General features: G+C 44.7%; 1 long non-coding RNA gene and 1 other non-coding gene across 2 annotated transcripts; both read left to right on the plus strand.

Annotated features, from left to right (window-relative positions):
* The first annotated feature begins 104 nt into the window (after positions 1 to 104).
* On the plus strand, positions 105 to 7490 carry LOC103678415. The gene is made up of 3 exons (XR_572677.2): positions 105 to 501; positions 5063 to 5251; positions 6616 to 7490. It is a non-coding gene; the product is annotated as an uncharacterized LOC103678415 (long non-coding RNA).
* On the plus strand, positions 1528 to 1601 carry TRNAN-GUU. Its single transcript has one exon. It is a non-coding gene; the product is annotated as a tRNA-Asn (tRNA).
* Positions 7491 to 10572: the final 3082 nt, after the last annotated feature.

Below are 10572 nucleotides of genomic sequence, written 5' to 3' on the forward strand. Positions count from 1 at the left end.
GGGAAATAAATTGAGACTCAAAGGAACACACTTATTAATAAATAGCATATTAGCTACGTTTATAAAGAAAAAAAAACCTGAGTGCATGCTTGTAGGTAGCCTGCAAATGGCTACAAAGCAATAGGGAACATTCGCCTCTATTTATGAGGAATTTAGCTACAGCTGTCATCGTCCTACTCAGTACAAGCATTACTCACTTTACCCCAGCAATAATATTAAGTTCACTGGGACACCCTGTTCTTCAGAATTCTTTATCAGCCTCTCCTACGGTGGCCTCTGAGAGTGCACTTCCTTGAAGTACGGACGGTTCGTCACATTCGTCCAGGTTCCTCTGCGGGGCGCAGGGACCCGGAGGGCGAGCGCGCAGCCGGCCGGCTCCGGGCCGGGGCGAGGGGCTGGGACTGGGCGCGGTCCCCCCGGGGGGACGGTTTGCAGCGATTCCTCCCCTCCTGCGGTGAGCAGGGACTGTGGGAGCCCCAGCAGCTCCGAGGCCCGCGTTCGGTAAGTAGCCAGGTCTAAAGGGTGACATCTCACGGCGCTGCCGTCTTTAAACCATTAAAAGAGGAATAGCTGTCTTTTTGAGTCGAGATCAGCAACCGCACACAAGAGACGGCAAGTGGCGGGTGATGGAAATTAAGGAAAATCGGCGTGTTCAGTTTTCTGGGCCACTCTGTTCAGCGGCTGGAGTGCTCGCGCCCTCTCCGCCCGCCTCTCACCAGGCTGCCCCTCGCCCCCTCGCTTCCTTCTCTTTCTCCAGCTTCCCGGGTTCGACCCTGGACACCCCAGCCCCGGGCCGCCGAAGCCGGACTGAGGCTGCGTGGCCGACCCGGGTGGGGAGCCCAGGTCCATCCTAGTGCGCACGAGTCCAAAGTCGGATCTTCGCCGCGTTCTGGATCAGCTCTGGGAACAAAGCGCGTGCGCCTCGGAGAAACCCCAGCGGTCTTCCCTCTCCCGAGCCCCTCGTAGGACTAAGAGCTTCAAAGCCCACACTGGAATTCTTGGCTCGCGGAACGGATCCTTCACCAGGCTGTAGAGAGTGGCCAGTAGGTGCCCGGCCCTGCCCAGGGGCGCGGGGTGCAGCCCGAGCCACGCCCGGGTCCTGCCCCGTTGAGTCCACACCTTAGTGGCATCGAGAGCGGGCGGCGAGGTGGGGACAATGGGGGTAGCGCCCTTCTCACGCGCGGCCGCCTTGACCCGTGGGGACTCACTGTGAGCGCCACGAGTAGATCGGAGCTAAGAACGGGGAGGTGGATGGCTGCAGCCCGAGAGGCTGCGGGCGACCCCTGGAGCCAGGCGGCTGTGGAGGCGGCGAGGAGCAGGCGGCGAGGCGCCGGATCCGGCGTTGAGCTCGCCGAGCCCCCCAGGTGATTGGCCCGGTATCGGGGTTCAGCCATATCCAGTGACACGACCGGTGGCCTCAGTGTCTCCCGCGCCTCCGGTTTCCGGAGCGGGAGAATGAGATGTCCCTTAGAGGTTGGAAAGCAATTTCTGAGATCAGGAAATGAGTTTAGGAAAAAGAGTTTCCGTGTCTCTGTGGCGCAATCGGTTAGCGCGTTCGGCTGTTAACCGAAAGGTTGGTGGTTCGAGCCCACCCAGGGACGGTGTCTTTTACTAGCACCTTGCAACCTGTTAGTGACTTTATTTATCCTCGGAGTCCTATCCACTTTAAATCAGACTCCGAAGTATGCTTCCCGAAGATTCAAGTTGCATAAAAGTACCTAAAAGAAGGAGTTTTTCAGTAAAGGTATTTTTTTCAGTAGTCCGCGTCTGGGCCTTACTTATCCCAGAGGCACTGCAGAGTCCCTCACTTCCCGAAGCTGGGTTTTTACAGCAGCACATCCTGGAAACTAGAAAATCCCAAGAAGTGAGAACAACAAAACCTGTCTTCACTCGCGGTGAAGCCTCTAGTTCTAGGTAGAAATTTTGGTTCTTCCACGATGTGGCTTGAACAAATTTTGAATTTTCTGTGCCTCGCTCGATTTCTTTGTCCATAAGAGGGGGCAAATAGGAGTACTTCACTCATGGATTAATTTAAATTTTAATGAGATATGCATGTAAACCGTTTGACCACTTAATGTTTATTAAACATTAGCTACTTTAACTCTTTTCAGTGGCATCTCATCACCATTTCTGTTATTTACCTCATTCCCTTAAACAAATGCATATCTTTTCATGGTATGGATAGGTTACTGTGGTGGTGTTTTTTAATTTATTTTTAAATTTTTTTTGGATGGGTTATTGTATATACAAACACTCCTTAAATGTTAGACATGACGCTGATTATAATGTTCACTGCTATAGAAATGGTTGTTCAAGAACATCCTTATACAAATATCCTTATCACTTACGCATGGATTTCCTTAAAAGAGATTCCTGGGAGTGGACTTTCCTAATAAAAGTATTTGTCATTGCTAATTTTGCTAATTCCTGACTGCTTGCCCTCCAAAGAAGTTGTACCTAGTCGTATTCCCAAATTCTACGAGGACTCTTCTTGGCAACCCAAACTGATATTGACTAGCAGTACAAATCCACCACTTTTGCTTGGGGACTGTTACTGCTTGTTGGTCTCACACACTAAGTCTTGTGGGTGAGGGGCTGGTGCTCCCACAGTCTCCTATGTTCTCTTGGCCCCTGGAGATCCTGGGGAAGTAGTTCATACGGTTGGATTCATAGGACTGTAGAGGTGCAGTTCCCAGTGTTCCTGCCGCAGAGAGCCCAGGCTTCTCACCCTTCAGAGTGGGACCTTCATGGGTGGTCCTGAGCCAAATAAAAATTGGAAAGGAGAGATGTTTAAAATTTTCATCAGATTGAGACTTCAGATAATGGATCTTTTAATTTTTTTCTTATGGCAGCAAGAGGAGAGACTGTATTCTCAGGACTTTATTTGGGAGAACTTGATAATGGTGCCGTTCTATTGATCTTGTGGAATTGTTCCCTCTATGCTGGTATGTGACACTTGTTATAAAACCTTGTCTGGTGAGCTGAGCTGAACAAGGAGCTGAAGGAAACTTCTCGTAGAAAACAGAAATAGGGGATGCATTCTCAGATAGATTTCTAAAGTCTTATTTTGATCTTTTCCGAGGTCTGGGCTGGTGTCCTAGCTGAGGCTGCTGTAATACAGTACCATAGATTTGGTAACTTAAACAATAGACATTTATTCCTCACAGTTCTGGAAGCTGAAAAGTCAAAAATCAAGGAGGCGGCACATTCAGTTCTTGGCAAGGTCCCGTTCCTGGCTTGTAGACGGCCGCCTTCTCAGTGTATGAGCAGAGAGCAGAGAGAGGAGGATCTGGTGACCTTCATATTTTTATAAGGTCCCCTCATGGGGTGCCACCCTCATGACCTTATCTAAACCTGTTTACCTCCTCAAGGCTTCACGCCCCCCCCCCCCCAGTACCATCACCCTGGGGGTTAGGGCTTCACCATATGGATTTGGGAGGGACACAAACATTCAGTCCACAGCAGGTGGTGACATAAAGAGGCATTTACTGAGTGTTTAAAATGCCCTTTATATAAAGTGACCAGGTTGCAGACTTGAGAACAGTCACGTGTAGGTGGGAGCAGAACTTGTCCTGTAGTTCTCCGATCTTTTCCTCCTAGAAGAATTGTGTGTGTGTGTGTGTGTGTGTGTGTGTGTGTGACAACGGAAAATCAGGGATTATAAAAAGATACATGAAAAAATTCTTATTTCCTCTCCTCACGCTCTCAGTTCCCAAAGGCAAAATACTAACCTGATTGTTTTTAATAAACAGTGTTATTTTTAATAAAATAAAGCAATTGTATTTTTCAGTAAAGTCAACAAGCATGGCTTTATTACTTTTATAAGAAAGTAACTACCTCCTTTATAAGTATGGATTAAAAACCTCAGGTGAACCAGGCCATCTTCACGGGCTGTAGCTCAGACTTGCCTCCAGGCTGCTGAAGCCACAGGGCAGGCCATTAACCCACAGTCACTGCCGGGCCCCTGACAGCGTGGGCAAGCCACTTTCTCTGGGAAATTCTTAAAGCATCACGATCCAGAAGTTCCACAGGGTTTTCTTTCCTTTCTTTCTTCCCTGATCTACTTGTCTGCTCTGAGCTAGAAGCTCACAGTTATTCATAGCCCCCTCAAAAAAAAAAAAAAAATCTTAAAAAAAATCCTGCATTTCAAGATTCTAGTCACATTACCAGTACTTTTGTGGAAAAGAGAATCCACCTATGGTATGAAAAACATACATCAGTTACAGAACTTTGTTTTAATGAAGTTGGAGAGCTCTGATAAGAAAATGGGGTTCTGACAAAGATGGGAGGAAAATGAAACCTAGGGTCTATAATGATCTAAGGGAAAGAAAGATTGAACCAAACACTTATGCATCTCCAGTCCAGACATCACACAGGTCTGAAGACAACAAGCAGGTATGCTCAAATCAGTGAGCTTATTCAGGAAATGCAAAATCTTTTTGACAACTTGACACCAAAACGCAGCTAATGATGAAATTATTTTACAATGAAAATCTCAGAAACATGGAACTGTACCACACAAAGCATGAATCCTAATGAAAACTACAACTGTAGTTATTAATAATGTATCCGTCCTCGTTCAGTTGTAACAAACGTACTGCACCAAAGCAGGGTATTAATACGGGGGAGTCGGCGGAGGAGAAGGAGCATACGGGAACTCTATACTTTCCGTTCAGTTGTTCTGTAAACCTAAAACTGCTGTAAGGACTAAAGTCTGTCAACTTGCTTAAAAACCTCAAGAGGGAAAAGGCCGTATTTGCGTGGTGTTCTGCGTTTGTCACTCCCGATCCATTCTCACCATTACCCACCTTACTATATGCCCCAGAAAGTTAACCTTTTTGAACCGCACAGAAGGGCTCCTCTGCCCCCTGGCTTCCTGTTAGCTACAGCCCATGGGATGCACTGATTGGGGTTGGCAGGGTGGGAAGAATATGAGGTCAGGGTAATTCTTTTCTGCAGGCTGACAGTGATTTTGTTCTTTGCTACGCCTCAAAGCCACAGCTGTTGTTTGGTGGCACTGTGTACTACAGCCTGAGACACAACTATCACTTTACTTTACCAGGTTCCAGAAACGTCTCTCTGGGTCTCCACGGCTGCTACTGCTGGGATACTACGCCATCTTTTCTGTGGTTACATTCCCCACATGCGGCCCAGGAATCCTGAGCTGGGAAGTCCCAGGAAACCCCCCTAATCCTCAGCGGGGCTGGCCTTCAGAGAACCTCAGAGAATGTTCCACCAAAGCATCTGCGAGGTCACCGCATCTCTGTTCCGCTCATTGACTTTAACGTCTTTTAATCAGTGATTGGCTATTTCCATCTCTGTAAACAAATATTGTTAATTATTCATTTTCTAGTTTTAGGTACTTTATCTCTCTTCTACCTACTCCTTCTACACGGACCGCGCACGCGCACACTCACACACACACACTCACACACATTTCCCCACTTCCCTATCTTCCTGATTGTGATGATTAATTTTATGTGTCAACTTGGCTAGGCCATAGTACCCAGATATTTGGTCAAACATCAGTCTAGATGTTCTTGTGAAGGTATATTTTAGATAAGATTAACATGTAAATCAATAGACTTTGAGTAAAACAGATTACTCTCCATAATGAGAGTGGGCCTCGTCTAATCAGTTGAAGGCCTCAGGGGAAAAAACACAAGGTCCCCCAAGGCGGGAGGAATTCTGCCTCCAGACCCTGCCTCAAGATTAGAGCTACAACATCAACTCTTCCCTGGGTCTCCAGCTGCTAGCCTATCCTGAAGATTTTGGATTTACCAGCTTCCACAATCACATGAGCTAATTCCTTAAAATAAAAGTTTCTCTCTCTCTCAATAGATAAATATAGATATATAGATACCGGTATAGAGATTTTATATACACACATATATATGTCCTAGGTATGTATATATATTTATGTATCTTCTGTTGGTTCCATTCTCCGGAGATGTCTAATACATCTTACATACTTATATCATAATTTTGATGAGATCAATGATTATTATTTTAAATATATATAAACTATTAACAGATAAGCCACACAATTTAATGTGATTAATTTTTGTGTAACATTTTCTCCTGGCATGAACAATTACCTTATTTTTCCATTTGCTTAGTTTTCCATGCATTTATTACTAAATCATAACCGTTTTCTTTCCAGTTCTGTATATCTCCCCTCGACACATTGAAATAAACAGTTTTGTTTCTTTCTTTTTTTTCCCCCAAGAAATCTCTCCTGACACATCCCTATCTCCTCCAGTCTGGACCACTTGACCTAATAGGCCTTGCCCACAGCTGTCGCCCTTTACTTCACCATCATCTTGGGGGTTCCATTGCCTCTTTCTTTTGTTAGGTCCTCTGCTTCATGGGTTACAAGTGGTCTTCTTTCTTCATTCCTTCCTTCCTGTTCATGGTGTATGTCCTCCAATAACTTCTATAGAGAAGTTGCTCAAGAACTAAATTCTTTGAGACATTATATGTCTGAAAATGTCTATTATATCCATATCCATGTTATATCCATTAATTGATATTTTACTAAATAGAGAATTTTAGGTTGAAATCATTTTCCCTCAGATTTTTCAAAGCATCGCTTCATTGTTTTCTATTTTCTAGAGTTGCGGTTAAGAAAGAAAATATAGCTCTTCACTGCTGTCAGCTTAGAGCTGGCCTGACTCAAACACCTGGGCTGTGATGTTCTCCTGTTAAAACTAAAAAATTTCCCCCAGAACACCAACATGAGACAAAATCACTCTCTAATCACGATGAAGCCAAGGTTAAAAACAAGAACTGTTTCATGATTGTTGGAAGGCAGAGGAACTGTCAAGCATCCCCCAAACCGAGAAGGCACTTTGAGATGGAAAAACAAATCAGACGACAGTTGACACAGAGTTTTTATACTGGGTAACTTACTGGCGGGAAGGATCGGCCCATGATCCAGTCAGCTGCTCAGCTCTTCTCCACAAAAATCCAGACCTTCGCTCACAGATTGTATAAAGAGATGGGACCAGAGGGCGGGCGTAACCGTGAGATCAAAGTGTACACGCAAACGTGATTAACAGCTGACGTCAACAGACCTCCTGGTGCCACCTGTCCATCAGGAGGCCAAAACTACGTCATTGAAGTTTGTATCTTAATGGGCCTTCTGGAGGCCGCAGCAGAACTCTTGGTGCTCTTGTCTCCTCTGTGACCCCAAGACATGTACGGTAATCTTTGAGGGGGGGCGGCTTCCGAAGAGCATAACACTAGACTGAGCACCAAGCGGACAAGTCAAAATGCCGGCCAAAAATGGAGTCAGTATGGCCACCGTTCCTACACCGATCATGTCTGAGCATGAAGAGAACACAGTCCAAACCACAAAAAAAATGACCAAACTTCCCCTTCCTTTCCCAACCACTGATAGTAACTGCAGCTTCTTTACCAATTTCATATTTGGCTCTGTTCCAGTCCTCCCACTTTTTGAATAAAAATTATTGAGATTTCCAAAGGTAGAATTGCCCCACAGTCCCCATGGTGTATGTTGTCTCCCTTGTTGCAAGGGGCCAACAATCCAGCTTTGTTTAATTGCAGGTTTGTTCCTGACGGTTATACACTCGAGCGCATCAACACTGTAGAGAGGGTAGTTGCCATTCTGCTTCTCGACTATTTACAGTCAACTGTTCTCTCACCTGCCTTCCCAAGAGCTTACAGGATCTCCTCTTTGTCCCTACCGTTCTGAAAGGGTTTGGTCTATTTTTAGCCACTATACTGGGCACTTAATGGGCCCTTTCGATAGGGGAATTTGGATTTCTTGTGTGTCACCCCAGCGGTGTTTATGTATATACAAGTAAAAGTGTCTGTCTCTTGCAACCTTTTGACACAAGTGATTGCACATTATAAGACTGTTCCTTTGGAATCTTCACTCGATTTATTTCTCAGTGAATTTAAGTTAGCCTTTGCTATATAACAAGCCATCCCAAACTTATTGACTTAAAATAACAATAATTTATTATTTTTCAGGACTTCTGTGAGTTGGAAGTTTTTCTGTTCTGGGCCATCTCATTTGGGGCTGGCTGGTAGGACGGCTCTGTCACCTGTCTGAGGCACAGCTGAATTGACTAGAAGAGCAGGGATGGATCTTTTTCTCCTCGTGATCTCTCCAGCAGACCAGCTTGAGGCTCTTCAGATCATGGGCTGAGGATTCCCAGGGCAGCAAAAGGAGGTGAAGCCCCAGCGTGCAAGCATTTTTCAAGCCTGTGCTTGCCTCAGGTTTGCTAAGGCACCAACATTGGCCAAAGCAGGTCACAGAGCCAATCCTGGATGCAGACGCGTGGACAGATAAGCTCCACCTCCTGATGGGAGGAGCTGCAAAATATTACCACCATTTCTTTTGAATCACACCATATGGAATAGCAGGAGCTTCCTCATTCTTTTTTACAGCTAGCCGAACCATATTTAATTGTACGTCTAGTTGTATATTTAGTTACCCCCCCAACTGGTGGACATTTAGAGAGGTTTCCAGTCTTTTACTTAATGAAAAATGCTCCAGGAATAACCGTGTATATGTTAATTTCACACACATGTGTAGGTGTAATGGGATAAATTTCTAAATGTGGATTTTAAAAAGTAAAAAAAAAGTTTATTTAAATTTTTGATAGATGTTGTTAAAAGGGCACCCTGTAGAACTTGGACCAATTTACCCTTTCATATTTAACCTCTCCAACGTATTAAACTTCAAAAAATTTTAGCATTTCTTTTTTTTTTTTTTTTTTAAAGATTTTTTTTTTTTATTTATTTATGTGACAGACAGCCAGCGAGAGAGGGAACACAGCAGGGGAGTAGGAGAGGAAGAAGCAGGCTCATAGCGGAGGAGCCTGATGTGGGACTCGATCCCGGAACTCCGGGATCACGCCCTGAGCCGAAGGCAGACGCTTAACGACTGCGCTACCCAGGTGCCCCCAAATTTTAGCATTTCTTGAAGGTCAAAAGTGTCATTTCAATGTTGTTTTAAATTGCATAGCTTTATTAATAGCAACCTTGAATATTGACTGTCTTTCCTTACGAGTAATAGAAATGTATATTTTCTATTCTTTATATGTTTGCTGTTTTTATTGGGTTGTTGGCTTATTTCTTGTTGGTTTGTAGTTCTGTAAATATTAGGAAAATTAGCCTTTTGCATATACATGTGTTCTAAGAATGCAGATGTTGGATACGGTTTGGTGAAGTGGTGAAGCCACAGGAGGAGAGAAGCAGGCTTGAAAGGAGGAAGTTTATTATACTCACGGTCCCCAAGAGGGGGGTCATGTTGTGCAGCACAGGGCCACACAGGGGCATAGCCAGCTGGTGCTCAATTTTACAGGTGGGGAGTAGAGACAGGAGGACCTGTGGGTCACTGTCTATACTGGGTCTTGGGTGGATCCATGGAAAGCAAACCAAGAGAGGACGGGAACGGAAGGTTGGGGGCGAAGGAGAAAGGAAGAGAGGAAGGGGAAGTTAGAGTCCAGCAGTTGGGTTTGTTATCAAAGGGTTTCAGCTGTTTTGGGGTATGAGTTCACAATTAGGGCAATGAGAAGGATGTTAACCACCAAAGCAAGAACTTAAAATGGAGGGGTTTTAACGCAATGCAAGTTGCAAATATTTCCCCAAATTTGTTTGGACTTTTACTTAGGCCGGTATGATTCGATTTATGTAGTCAAATTCATTGATACTCTCAGGACTTGTGGATTCATGTCATAGAACAGCTTTTTTTCACATTCAGACCAAGATAATAAAATAATTGTTTCATGTTTCTACAAGAACTTTTATGTTCCTCTTTATTATTATTTAAATCTTTGATTGATCTGGAGTTTACCCTTATGTAAAGAGTAGGATATTCACTGACCCTTATTTCCCTGGATACCTACCTAGTTATTCAAAACTGTTCATTAGAATTATTGGTTCAAAACCCTTTTTCTAATATATTACATTTCTTCATGTATTTTGGGATATTTCTGGATTCTTGTACCATTTATTACTGTCGATTCATACATGGTATCTAATTACTCTAATATTTCATAGGCTTAGCTCTTCGTTATTGCTCTTTTCTTAAAAAAAGAATTTCCCTATTTCTGCTTGTTACTTTTCCCTTTAAAGTTTAGAATTATAGTGTCCAGTTTGAATTCTAAAAAGCTCTTTTTGATATTATGAAAACCATGTGAACTTCAGACAGCAGATTCAGGAGAGATGTTCTCTTTGTGACGTGGAGTCTCCCAGCCAAGAACGTGGTGTGTCTTGTTTGACCGGGAAGGAGGCTGCCCCGGCGCAGTGGTTCCTGACCTCGAACATTTACCTGAATCGCCGACAGGGCCTAAGCCCCGGTGGCTGGGCCAGTCCCGGGTTCCTGACGCCGCAGGTCTGAGGTGGGGCTTGAGCATTCGCGTGTCTCACAAGCTCTTTGTCCCGGCACCACACTCTCGAGAGCGACCGGCCTCACGCAGTGATCATCTCGGAGGCGGTTGGTGGGAGACTGAAGCGTAGTTGCAAGCGTAAAAAAAAAAAGAAGTAAAAAAAAGGACTGTCCAAGGATCCTTAGGGGAGGGAGGCGGACGGCTTGTA

Source organism: Ursus maritimus, unplaced genomic scaffold (genome assembly GCF_017311325.1).
Source record: "Ursus maritimus isolate PB19 unplaced genomic scaffold, ASM1731132v1 scaffold_12, whole genome shotgun sequence".
Classification (NCBI taxonomy): domain Eukaryota; kingdom Metazoa; phylum Chordata; class Mammalia; order Carnivora; family Ursidae; genus Ursus; species Ursus maritimus.